Source organism: Mustela nigripes, chromosome 13 (assembly GCF_022355385.1).
Source record: "Mustela nigripes isolate SB6536 chromosome 13, MUSNIG.SB6536, whole genome shotgun sequence".
Classification (NCBI taxonomy): domain Eukaryota; kingdom Metazoa; phylum Chordata; class Mammalia; order Carnivora; family Mustelidae; genus Mustela; species Mustela nigripes.
In genome coordinates this window covers 60,241,732-60,253,200 of record NC_081569.1, presented here as the reverse complement: position 1 = coordinate 60,253,200, position 11,469 = coordinate 60,241,732, and positions in this window count along the sequence as shown.

Here is an 11,469-nt window from a genome sequence, read left to right as displayed (position 1 = left end):
CCTTTTCTTAATTAATGAGTTGAGGGTCTGAAAATTAGCTCAGATGCAAAGGTGGGAGAAGGATGTCACTTTTTATTGGGGCAGCTGCCCTCAGCCCGTTAATCACCTGACCTTGATTTCTTCTGATTGAAAATTGAAATTTAACCCTGTTAGCCCTTGGAGATGCTGTATTCTGTAAACCATCTCCATAAGTCTCTGAGGTTCAGGCAGCCTTGGCTGTGACGCTGCCCTTTCTGCTATTAGAATAATTGTATCTACCTGGCTCCTTAATTACCTGGTAGTTAAGTGCTGCCACGTGGCCTCTTGTTGCAAGTTCTATCACCCCATTACTGTTGTGAGCCTGATTTTGTAACAGTCTCTCCTACTGTCAGTCCTGACCTGTATTTTTAGCATGTAGTAAAATTTCAGTGATGCTGTTGCAGCTCTTTACCATCTCATTCCCTGTGGCTTTAGTAAGTGGAGTATCCTCTTGATCTTCCCATGGAACGTAATTGTTTAGTGGGATTTCCAGCCTTCCTACAGTACATCTACTTCACTGTGCTTCCCTGAGTTTTTAAATCTATTCCTACACAATGTGTCCTGGCAGTTTTGACATTTTTTTCCCCCTCTTTGTATGGGTTGTAGTTTTTCATGCTCCTAAGAGCCATTCTGGTAGTATTTCCTGGGGCCTTGGCAGAGTGATAACTGTTGTATCTCAGCAGAATGTTTCCAAATCAATAAATTCTCCCTAACCCAATTTTGTGATCTGGTCCTCTTGATTAAGCACCTGCAGAATCCAGTCCCTTGTTACTCCCCCAACTCCTGGCATTTTATGTGTGGCTAGTTCTTGTAGCTCCTTTGGGGGATAGCACCTTAATGAGTCCCAATAAATCCCTCACTGGGTTATGTACTGTTTTAACTTTGGTTATCAGCCTAGTATCCAGCAGGGAGGTAAGAGCAGACTTTGAGAAGGGTACCTGCAGTCTTACAGGGTCTGGTCTTCTGCATTGTCTACAAAGAAGAGGGAAGCGCTAGATGATGGGCCATTTCTGCACATTCAGAGGGTGTAGGAGAAATTGGGAATTCAAGATCTTCAGGGGCACCGATCAGATATCTCCATCCCACATGTCATATTCCCATTATTTCTCAACTAGGGTCTTTAGCCAGCTTGCCTTGCTTGGGAGTTTAACATCATTGGATCTTAGACTATTCTGATAATTATCCTGGCCCTCAGCTTTCCCTGCCCTCCCACTACAGGTGATGAAGCCCTCTTCATATGCCTTTAAGGGGGCCCTCTGGCTTCCACATTTGGTTTTCAGTCACGGTGACCCAATTTCACTATTCTTATAGTTACTCTGGCCCCTATATTTATTTGGTACATCCCACCAACTAGTACATTCTCTTCTGCCAGTATAGTATCCCTATTCACCAATGATAAAATATTTAACAGTTGGATCACCAGATCTTCATTTCCAGCTGTGTGTTAAGTGACCTTGCTTCTATACATCCTTTCATTGCCTGCTTTCTTGGATCAATCCCAGTACCAATCGTTGTAGGTTGGGTTCTCCAAGAAGCAGACTCTGAGATGGAATTTAGTGTGCAGGATATTTACCAGAGAGTGTTCCTGGGAATTGACAGCCACAGAAGGAGAGAAAAGTGGGAGAAGTTGAGCTGTAGTGTGTACCTGACAAGAGTGTCAACTAATCACATGGGTAATCCGAAGCCAAAATAGATGGTCAGTTGTCCCACACTGCGCTGAAATGTTCAGACCTTTATCGCCATGCCTCAGTCATTCATTAGATACAGGCCATGTGGGAAGGCTGTGACCTTGAGCACAGGGTCTCTCTCTCTGTAGTTAGCTGGATGCCAAAGTATCTGAAAGCTAAAGGCCGTCAGCTGGGCCAGCAAGTCCTCTTTACTGGATGTCACATCTCTGTGTCCTTCTGGACACTGAGGCACAGAGAGGTTCCCAAGGCCACACAGTAAGTAATGAAACATATCTGACTCTAGGGTGGCGCTCTTAACTGCTGTCAGCAATTCTGTGCCTCTCCCTGGTGTGGCAGATAAGCAACTCCAGCCTGCTAACCTGGAGCAACCAGGAACCAGCAGGCAGGAAAGAACTTTAGGGGAAGGCAGGTGCAGGAGCAAGATCATGAATGTGGTCAAGATGAGGTAGGGAGGTATAAACACAGTAGCCAGAAAGGGGGGGCAAGGCAAGGGAGAGAGTTATTTTCTTCTCTTTTAAGATTTATTTATTTATTTGACACAGAGAGAGAGATCACAAGCAGGCAGAGGGGAAGGGGGAAGCAGAATCCCCGCTGAGCAGAGAGCCCGATGCGGGGCTTGATCCTAGGACCCTGAGATGATGACCTGAGCCGAAGGCAGAGGCATAACCCACTGAGCCACCAGGTGTCCATCTTTTCTTTCTTTAAAAATTGCTTGCTTACTTGATTGATTTGAGAGAGACAGACAGAAGGAGAGTGAGAAGACACATGCACATGCACCCCTGAGCAGGGGTAGGGGCAGACTCTTCCATGAGTGTGGAGCCCCAACACAGGCCCCATGGGGGCTTGATCTCATGACCCTGAGATCATGATCCGAGTGGAAAGCAAGAGTCGGACACTTCACCAACTGAGCCACGCAGGTGCCCCAAGGGAGAGTTTTCTGATGCTTTTCCAGAGCTGCAGGATAGAGGGGCCCTGAGCAGCTGCCACGTCCTGTCCATCACCCTGGCCATAGTCTCCCAGGAGCCCACGAGTGACTTTCCAGACTTTCATAGTTTGGAGAAAATGTCACTTCACAGCCTTCAAATCCATCTACATTGAGACCCCTGTTCTCCACACAGCCCCCTTAATCCCAGAAGGTTTCCCCTTGTGGGACGAGGCTTTACTGCTTGGCTGACACAAGTATTCTTGGCAAACATACGTCTCATGGTAGGTTGTTAGTCAGTCTTATAAACCATGCTCTTTGGTTAGTAAGAAGTGGCTCCTCAGAGTCTGGTCACTTTTCAGTAATGAACTGAGCAGCTGACTTTGAGTAGAGAAGAGAGTGGCAGCCTGGGGAGACTCTGAACTCAGTGTTCCCCAGGCATAATACCATGCTTTTGTTGCCCAGCTCCTTCCTTTTTCTCTCTGCCTCTTACCTCTCTGCCTTGGACTGGGTGACTCTACTTTTCAACCCAAAGTCATCCCCTAATGCCCCACTGTGAGTATGGGATCATATTTTCCTGCCCACTACTCTCATGTACTTTGTGTTTATTACTACTAGCGGATGGCGTGGTAAAACTCCTTCGCTGCACTGTGCTGTTGTTGTGTGGGGTTTTTGTTGGTTTTTGTTTGTTTGCTTGAAGAGGAGAAGATGGAGTACAGGAAAAAGAGGAGGAGGGAAAAAAGAGGAAAAGATGAAATCCAAAGGAGAGGAAGAAGGTCAACTCCTGCTGTGTGGAGGGCAGAGCTTAAGACCAAGGTTTCTTTCAGTGTCTCCTCTGGGGCCTTTATTCATTCAACAGGTTTGTTTGGATGCCAGCAAGTGCCACACATTTCTAGATTCTGTTCCCTTGAGTAAAGTATAATTTGGAGAGTTGGGTGGAGAATGTGAGGTGTATTTCAATCACTCGCAGGCCCTTTTAAATTTATGTTTTGAAGTACAAAATTAACACATGCCTGTTGTAAATAACAAATTCAAATACAGCAGTATATTTCCTCCCAGAGAGGAAGCTCTCACCCTCATACTCCTTCTCTCCCAATCTCACTCCCTAAGAGTAACTGTAGGACCAATTTGATATCTATTGTGCCAGAACTTTTGGGACACATAGGTAAACACATCCAAAACCAGAATTGGTAATGTGTATTATCCTATAATATAACCTTTCCCAGCAGTGTTAGACTGGTTTGACAGCCAGCCCTAGGGGTACATGGGGGTCTGAGAAAACACCTTGGGAGACTACAAGGTAATGTCTACCTCCATCTGCCTGCGTGCATGTATTAAGTTGCGCATGTCCAATGGGACCTGGGCTTCCTTGCATGCAAGTGTTCCCTCTGCTAAGTGAGAACTGCTTTTCAGACGTTATGAAGACAGCCCTATCTCTGACCTCTCTCAGTATAGCTGCATGATTCATAACCTTTTGTTCCTACCTCAGTACACATAACAGATGCTCTCTATATTTGAATGTACATACCCTGAATTGTCTTCCTTAATCAAAACACACACACATACACACACTTCAAGAAGGCACGTCAGAATCCCAGTGAGTGAACAGGATGTTTCCATAAGGATAATCTTATATCTTTTTTTTTAAGATTTTATTTATTTTGAGAGAGAGTGAGAGAGGGAGCACAAGCCGGGGAGGAGCCGAGGCAGAGGGAGAGAGAGAATCTGAAGCAGATTTCTTGCTGAGCACAGAGCCCAACACAGGGCTCCAACTCACAACCCTGAAATCATGACCTGAACCAGCCAAAGCCAAGAGTTGGACACTAAACCAACTAAGCCCCCCAGGCTCCCCTAATAACCTTATATCTTTAAAAATTATTTTTATAAGTTATTTGGTGACTTTTTAAAGTATGATTATTCATTAATTGAGACCTGTATCAAAACTGATTGTGACACACTCAGAAACACGAATACAAATGAATTCCGTAATTTAAATTCATACTTTATCAAAAGCCAAACTTGTGGTTTATTTAGCAACACAGGATTCCCTGACTTACACATTGAGGTGTCACACATTCAACTGAGCACCTGCTCAATGCCAGGTACTGAGCCGGGTGCCAAGAAACAGAGGTGAACAATGTACCGTCCATGGTTACGATCTAATGGAGTGGTTATTGAACTTTCCTAAGAAGCACAGCAAAACTTATTTTTACTCAGGCAAAGTCTGTTACTGTGGCTCTCAGAGATGCTCTTGAACCACGGTCCTCTTCTTGTTGGATTAGCGATGCAGGGGGTTTCAATGTTGTGGTGCATCCTTCTCAATAAATGCTTTCACAATACCTGCAGCAGGGAGAGAGAATATCGGATGGTCTTGAAACTGAAATGAAATGCTCTGGCCTGAAATTGATAAATGTCACTTCTCCTAAATCTTTGACAAGAACTAGTCGAATGATTGCCTAATCATAAGGAGGCAGGGAAGTGTTATCCTCTGATGTACCTGGAGGGAGAGAAAAACTAGATTTTGATGAACACTTGAAAATTCTACCTTGTATTAATAATTATATGAATTGATCATAACACATTTCATTTCCTACTGCGGGTTCCAGTAAAAAACTCTGAGAAAATGCTCAGCCGCTTTCTTCTCTCTCTGCCCTCCCCACACCCAGCAGTCACAAGAATTGTGGAGAATTAGCAGACCTGTACTCAGAGGCCAGTTCTGCCACTCCCCTGCTTCTGTGAAAGTCAGGTCACCTAATCTCTCTGAGCTTCACTCTCATCAGACCTCTGAGGGGCGAAATAGTATCTGCCTTACGAGATTGTGGTAAGGCATGAGAGACATGATATAGTAAATTTCTGGATCTAGGCTTGACTCTGTCTGTGAATTTGGTCAGTAGAAATTGTCCCCCTTCTGTCAGGAACTCTTATATTTTTCTAGATGTAATGTCTGTTGCATAACTCCGTGCCTTTGGGCCTGTGTGCTTCCTTACCTGGACAGATTTTCCTCCTCTCATCTGCCTGTTAAACCCTTATCTTAGGGGCACCTGGGTGGCTCAGTGGGTTAAAGCCTTTGCCTTCGGCTCAGGTCATGATCCCAAGGTCCTGGGATTGAACCCCGAATCAAGCCCCGCATTGGGCACTCTGCTCAGTGGGGAGCCTGCTTCTTTTCCTCTTTCGCTGCCTAGTTGTGATCTCTCTCTGTCAAATAAATAAATAAATCTTAAAAAAAAAAAAAAAAAAAAAAAAAAAAACCTTATCTCAGTACTCAGATCGCGTCCTTCCTCTAGGAACTGCTCCCCAAGGTGAGCAAATAAGCAGTTACAATACAGAGGAGTGTGGATAATGAGCAGGTACCCTGTAGAGAGCCTTCAGATGTGGTTCGAATCCCAGCTCCACCACTTCATCAGCTATGAAGGCCTGCGACTAGCAAGTGACTTAACATCTCTAAGACTAAGATTACTCACCTGTGAAATAGGTAGGACATTCCTACTTACTTCACAGGATCATTGTGAGGATTAAAAGGGAAAATGCCCCCCAGATGTTAAATTCACTGTCTGGCCCCTAAGTGTTCATGACACCCTTCTTAGCGCCACCCCTGTACTTGGTACCTGCCTCTACTGTAATTTCTCTCGCATTGTGCTGCTCTTACTTGTTTGGTGCCATGCCCTGTGCTAGACTATGTACTTGCTGAGCATTGTCCCAGAGTACAACAATAATATCGAGGGGCGCCTGGGTGGCTCAGTGGGTTAAAGCCTCTGCCTTCGGCTCAGGTCATGATCTCAGGGTCCTGGGATCGAGCCCCGCATCGGGCTCTCTGCTCAGCGGGGAGCCTGCTTCCTTCTCTCTCTCTGCCTGCCTCTCTGCCTGCTTGTGATCTCTCTCTGTCAAATAAATAAATAAAATTTAAAAAAAAAACAATAATATCGAGATTTTTTTTCTTAATATCTAGCTTGGGAGTTTTTTAAAAAATCCCAAGGATTATGCTGAACACTTTACATATATTATCTCACTTATTGTTACTGTTTTTTTTTTTTTAAGATTTTATTTATTCATTTAACAGAGAGAGAGAGAGATCACAGGTAGGCAGAGAGGCAGGCAGAGAGGGGAGGAAACAGGATCCCCACTGAGCAGAGAGCCTGATGAGGGGCTCGATCCCAGGACCCTGAGATCATGACTTGAGCCGAAGGCAGAGGCTTAACCCACTGAGCCACCCAGGTGCCCCTCACTTAATGTTAATTAGAAATTCCATCAAGGTCCTGCTACCCGCTAAGGTTGGCCAAGGCTGGACAACACCTCTGCCTCTTTTCTCCCTGCAACTTAGCTGACTGCAGAGCTTTACTCATTAATGTCCTGATATGCAGCAGCTTCAGTGTCCTCTGGTTCTAGGTTTCCAGATGATGCTTTGAAGGTTCATTTCACTTTGAGTAAGGGAACCTCTCTCTTTGTTGTGGCCAGTTCTTGATCTGCTTCACTTTGTTTCTTTTGTCATATTATTTCTGGTGTTTGGCTGCCCTGTGTCTACAAATAGATAAACTGTTCTCCTTGTCTCCATTTCTAATTTGGGTGCCTTTCAGTTTTGTTATGAACAAAGCTACAGTTAAGCTCTGGTGGAGCCCACTACAGAGGAGCTCCTGAGAGGCTAAGAAAGAAGAAGGCAAAGACCTGGCTGGGTTAACCTTCCCATAATGCCTCCATCCTCTCTCTTGCCTGCCATTCTCATGGCCTTCCTTCTTGATTTGATCAATTTCCATCCCTTCAGCCTCTGCTTCCCCACTGCTAAGAAATACACACGGGGATTCCTATACTTAAACAAACAGTTAATGAATAGGGAAATGCAAATCAGAACCACTATGAGATACCTCTTCACACACTTTAGGATAGCTCTTATGAAAAAACAAACAGAAAATAACAAGTGTGTTGAAAAAGTAGAGAAAATAAGACACTTGTGCACTTCTTGTGGGAATATGAAATGGTGCAGTCACTACAGAAGACAGAGGGTGATTCCTCAATTTTTTAAAAAATTAATGTCCACATCCAACATGGGCTCAAACTCATGACTCTGAAATCAAGATTTGCATACTCTACCTACTGAGCCAGCCAGGCACCCCTGATTCCTCAAATATTAAACATACAACTAGGGCTCTCTGCTCAGCAGGGAGCCTCTCTCTCTGCCTGCCTCTCTGCCTACTTGTGATCTCTGTCTGTCGAATAAATAAAGAAAAATCTTTAAAAAAAACAAACAAACAAACATACAACTACTGTTATGGGTTTAATACCTAAAAGAAGTAAAAGTAGAGACTTGAACTGATATTTGTACACTCATGTTCATAGTAACATTGTTCACAATGGGCAAAAGGTGGAAACAAGCCAACTTGCCATCAATAATGAATAGACGGGGCAGCTGGGTGGTACACTAGGTTAAGTGTCTGACTCTTGGTTTTGGCTCAGGTAGTGATCTCAGGATCATGGGATCAAGCCTAGTTGTCAGGCTCTGCACTCACTACGGAGTCAGTTTGAGATTCTCTGCCCCTCCCCGGTAAAATAAATAAATCTCAAAAAAGTGATTTAATAGATAAATTAAAATGTGGTAAATAGATACAATGGAATATTAGTCAACCTAATTACGCAGGGAATTCTTTTTTAAATTATTTTTTAAAATTTTTTATTTATCTATTTGAGAGTGAGAGAATACATGAACAGGGGGAGAAGCAGAGAGAGGGGGGCAAGCAGACTCCCTACTGCGTGGAGAGCCCAACATGGGGCTCGATCCCAATACCCTAAGATCATAATCTGAGCTGAAGGCAGATGCTTAACTGAGCCACCCAGTGGCCCCAGAAAAGGCAGGGAATTCCTTTTTTTTATTTTTTAGGATTTTATTTATTTATTTGATAGAGAGAGACACAACAAGAGAGGGAATAGGCATGGGGAGTGGGAGAGGGAGAGACAGACCTCCTGCTGAGCAGGGAGCCAGATGTGGGGCTCAGTCCCAGGACCCTGAGATTACAACCTGAGCCAAAGGCAGAGGCTTAACCCACTGAGCCATCCAGGCCCCCAATAAAGAAAATCTTTAAAAAGAAGAAAAGAGGGGGCACTTTGGTGGCTTAGTCATTAAGCCTCTGCCTTCAGCTCAGGTTATGATCCCAAGGTCCTGGGATGGAGCCCTACTGCGTGCTGCCTGCTCAGTGGGAGGCCTGCTTCTCCCTCTCCCACTCCCCCTATTTGTGTTCCCTCTCTTGCTATGTCTCTCTGTCAAATAAGTAAATACTTAAAAAAAAAAAATAGGGCGCCTGGGTGGCTCAGTGGGTTAAGCTGCTGCCTTCGGCTCAGGTCATGATCTCAGGGTCCTGGGATCGAGTCCCGCATCGGGCTCTCTGCTCAGCAGGGAGCCTGCTTCCCTCTCTCTCTCTCTCTGCCTGCCTCTCCATCTACTTGTGATCTCTCTGTCAAATAAATAAATAAAATCTTTAAAAAAAAAATAAAAATAAGAAAAGAAAAAGAACCTGTCTGTGTTCAGAAATTTATTAAAGTGGCACCAGCAAATGCTTGATCTTCATGCTGCAGATAGGAATAACCCCAAGAGAAGAACAGAAAATTTATTTTGTTTCATAGAAAATCTATGTAGACACTCTCTGTCTTTGTAATTATGTGACGCTTCTTACCTAGTAGTTTGGCTTCCCCGGCACGAGGGAATGTCCTGGATAGACGGCCTCGGCTCTCAAATCGGGCCCATTTTTTGTTGTAGATGAATAAATGGACATTCTGACTTGTTATTTCCCTTCCTCTGAAGTTGCTGGGCATGAAGTAATCCTCTGAGGAAACAGATAAAACTAAGTTCCTGGACTAGCAAAGCAGAGATCGAACCATGATCTGTAGTGACACCACCGTGATAAAACTAAGTTCCTGGACTAGCAAAGCAGAGATCGAACCATGATCTGTAGTGACACCACCGTGATCCCAGACTCCCCTGAGATACTTCAGTTCCTTGGCCTGGATCATACCGTCATTGTCCTCAGACCTGATGGGACTCCACTGAGAGATGCAACTGTTGAATCCTATTTCAAATAATATTGAAATATTTTTTGCTGACCTGTGCCACCACAGCCCTTCCTGAAGATTTTCACGGAGTTTGTCTTTTGTTTAGCCTCCTGAGGCAGCCCCCACCCTGGGTCTAAAAATTGTGCAGATTACTGTAGAAAAGTTTTTTAAAAAGTTTTTTAAAGGGCGCTTGGGTGGCTCAGTGGGTTAAGCCACATCCTTTGGCTCGGGTCATGATCTCAGGGTACTGGGATCGAGTCCCGCATCGGGCTCCCTGCTCAGCGGGGAGCCTGCTTCCCTTCCTCCCTCTCTGCCTGCCTCTCTGTCAAATAAATAAATAAATAAAATCTTTTAAAAAAAAAGTAAAAAAAAAAGATTTTATTTATTTATTTGACACAGAGAGAGAGATCACAAGTAGGCAGAGAGGCAGGCAGAGATAGAGGGGGAAGCAGGCTCCCCGCCGAGCAGAGAGCACGATATGGGGCTTGATCCCAGGACCTTGAGATCATGACCTGAGCCAAAGGCAGAGGTCTGAGCCACCAGCCACTGGGCCACCCAGCTGCCACAGAAAAAGTATATTTTAAAGTACATGACAAAAAATCACTACTTTCAAGGTATTTGCTCTCCCGTTTGAGAGAAAAGGCTTGTATGCCTAGAGCAATGAATGAGCACCTTAGTCATGTTTATAATCTAGTTTTCACTTGTACATAAGTGCCAGTGTCACAGTATAAAGCATAAATATTATAGGGTGTCAGAAGGAGAAGAAGGAGAGCAGTCATTATGAGATGAATGCATTAGGGAAAGTTTTTAAGGAGAAGATGGGATTTAAGATGTGTTCAGAATAGATGGAGTCACTGTATCAATTAGGACCTATTGGTTGGAAGTGGTAGAAACCCAACTTAGACTAATTTAGGTAAAAAGAATTTATTGTGCTTAGAAATCAGGGGAAGACTAAATGGCCAAGCCATGGGAAGGTAATAGATACAGCTGGGCCTCAAGAACTACTGGAACTGGCAATATAAATGCTGAATGGTTTTTTTTTTTTTTTTTTTTTTAATTTGACAGACAGAGATCACAAGTAGGCAGAGAAAAGGGCAGAGAGAGAGAGGAGGCGAAGCAGGCTCCCTGCAGAGCAGAGATCCCAATGTGGGGCTCGATCCCAGGACCCTGGGATCACAACCCGAGCCCAGGGCAGAGGCCTTAACCCACTGAGCCACCCAAGTGCCCTCTGAATGGGTCTTTAATCCTGCCATTACTATTTGTCTCTGTACCTTGTTTTTATTTTCTCTTGCTGCAAACCATTTTCCTTCCCGGTATTAACAATCAGCTCCTGAGCTCAGCAGGAGACATCAGGGTTAAAAGGAGTGTTTTCCAGTTTTACTTCAGAAAAACCCTGGGAATAACCTAATCTGCCTGACCACTGGACCAATCAGCTAAAGCAGGAGGAGGGAGTCCTAGAGACCCTTGAGACCAACTGCTGGGGAAGCAGAAAAGGGAGAAATGCTGAGCAGAAACAGTGTTAACTGATGATGAGGAGGAATGAGTGTGGTTTAGGCAGATACCAGTTGGGCTGAGAAATTGAGGGTAAGTATGAGTAACATACATGGAGTAGGGGATTATGGAGGGCTTAGAATTTATGCAGTGGAACATCTAGAGGCCAAAGGAATCTGGTGTTCAGCTCTGGGTGTCATGTGTTAAAGTGGAAAAAGATAAACTGTTGTGCCCAGAGCAGGGCAATCACTAGACTGAATGTCCATTTGTATAAGAGCAGTAGCTATCAGGGTGTATCTGCGTTTGGAGGGAGGGAGT